Genomic DNA, 2,768 nt, shown 5'->3' with positions numbered 1-2,768 from the left:
CGGTGTTGTCATGTAAACTGATGGAGTGGAAAAGTGCTCCCAAATACTCATTAAGTGACGTATAACAACTGCAAAACATGATAATACTGAAAAGTATACATGTTGATTGACTTCAGAAATATCTAATATACCCAAATGCCGAATAATAACTTTAACTAGATGTACCGCAACGCGGTAAATCATGCACACTTGTCAATTTGTTTCCATCTCCTACTCCATCCCCTACTGCAACTTTTATGTACAGTATGTAAATATGTGTGTGTGCATGTGTGTGCTTGCTTTTGTGTGTGCTTCTCTGTATGTGAGTTTTCGCTTGTGTATATGTGGTGGGGGTAATGGGATGTGTGTGTGTGTGTGTATGTGTGTGTGTGTGTGTGTGTCTGCTTACCTGCATTTGTGTGTGTGTGTGTGTGTGTATGTTCACTTGTGAGTGTGTGTAGGTAATGGTGCGTGTGTGTGTGTGGGTGTGTGTGTGCGTACGGGTGTGTTTGTGCATGCGTGCGTGTACGTGTTTACGTGTGTGTGCATGCAGGTCCGTGTGTGCGTTCGTACGCCTGCCTGTCTACTGTGTGTGCATGTGTGTGTCTTTGTGTTTATGCGTGTGTGTGTCTGTACATGCATGTTTGTGAGTGTGTGCGTACCTGTGTGTATGTATGTGCATGTGTGTGTGTCTGTGTGTACATGTGTGTCTGTGCGTGCGTTTGTGTGTTTGTGTGTGTGTGTGTGTGTGTGTGTGTGTGTGTGTGTACATGCATGTTTGTGAGTGTGTGCGTACCTGTGTGTGTGTGTGTGTATGTATGTATGTGCATGAGTGTGTGTTTATGTTTGTGTGTGTGGGTGTGTTTGTGTGTGTCTGCCTGTCTGTGTGTGTCTGCCTGTCTGTCTGTGTGTGTGTGTGTGTGTGTGCGTGTATCTTTATGTGTGTGGTGTGTGTGTGTGTGTGTGTGTTTGTGTGTGTGTGTAAGGCCAATTTTCACCCTAAATATGGGAGGAGAGATGTCTGTTTCTGTCCAACAAAAGACTCTGAAACTGATGGGGACAGCCTGGCCCCTCCAAGCAAGCCAGAACAAGGAGCTCCTGATATGTCATAGTCCCTGATGTTATGGACTTCATAGAGCATAGGCATGTTCATCATCTCTTGTCCAATACCCAAGTCAAAGTTGTACAAACTATCAGTGATGGGCAGTAGCTTCACTACTTGTAGCAAAGCTACTAGCTTAACACTAGAAGCGCCGTGCCGTTCTGACCCACTTATACCTAGAAGCGCCGCGCCCCGGTCATTTGACCGCTTTGACGACCTACTAGAAGCGCCGTGCTGGTGTGAACTACTTAAAGCGCGGCGAGGCGGTCAAAAGACCGCTGAGTCCTTAGAATGGGAGGCTGTTACTTACACATAATGATAGCTATGGCGCTTCGTGCACGAATCAAATCGTTTGGTCATAAATTCAGTTTGCACTAAGCCATGTGTCATTCGTGTCAGACCGTGTTGTTGATAGTCTGTGGTTGTTTCATTATGACATACAGCACGTTTGAGTTATCTGTTCATTTATTTGTGTTGATTTGTGTTGTTTGAGGTAAAAACTCTCCGAACATTCCATTTTCTCATACTCAATGGCCTCATGGCACAAAAAGGTGTATTGTGTGATTATGCTACATGGCAGAGATACAATATACCCACCACTGTAATCAGAAGAAACAGGGCTTTCAAATGGTATAAAATATAGCTAATATCTTTGAAGAGAACATACATAGTTGTAAAATATATCTTCAAAATTCAACCCCAAAAAACACGAAAATATCAATTAGTCAAGATTAATCTCATTTTTCCCCCAATTTCTGTTGTAGGTAGAGAAAAACCTAGAGCATGTTCGGAATTCACCATTTTCGGTAACACTTTATAATAACTACACACAATTCATCATCTATTAAGCATTTGTTAACTATTGATTAATGGTTTGTTCATCATTAGTAATTAATTGTTCATGCATAATTTATCATCACTTAAGCATTTGTTCACAAAGTTATGATTGGTTTGTTTATAGTCAATAAGCCTATTTCTAAAATATGTATAGATTGTTGCTAATACTTAATATAACATGCAATAACATTTTGTTAATGAAATACTATTCATTATTTAACAGTTGTTACATATGCACTAATGATTAGTACAGATGTGAATACGTGTTTTATAAACCACTTCCTAATACTATAATTCATGATTAACTCAGGAGTTACAAGTGGTTAGTAAATGATTTTTGTGAGCTCATCTAAAGTGAGGACTTTTTATGCCTTGCTACACATTTGCAAATAAGTTGTAAATACTAAATTCACATTCATTCATTAAGCTGACTATTTATCCAGAGCGACATACACAATAATGTAAATTAAATTAAACACGACCACAGTAGATGAGATTCGAACACTCAACTGAACAGGCGATAGAATGATAGCCCTGCTCCTTAACCACTACACTACCTTTCCTTCTATCATGAAAGAGATGGGATCTACTTTTAGTTGTTTTCAGAGGACTACTTTCCTGTTATGCGTATGACTACATTTGATGTAGCACTAAGCAGCGCATTGATACAGTTAGAGAGTTAAAGCATACAAGTAAATAATTGACTGACGTATACTGAAGTGAAGTTAACCAAGTAAAAACATTGTCACTTTACTCTGGTGTTTATTGATTGTTTGTTGTGAAGTGAAGAACATAACATCCGCTCCGTTAAAAACACATAAAACTATGCAAGAGTGTCTTCTACTACACA

This window comes from Sardina pilchardus, chromosome 4 (assembly GCF_963854185.1).
Source record: "Sardina pilchardus chromosome 4, fSarPil1.1, whole genome shotgun sequence".
Taxonomy (NCBI): domain Eukaryota; kingdom Metazoa; phylum Chordata; class Actinopteri; order Clupeiformes; family Clupeidae; genus Sardina; species Sardina pilchardus.
This window is presented reverse-complemented; position numbering follows the sequence as displayed.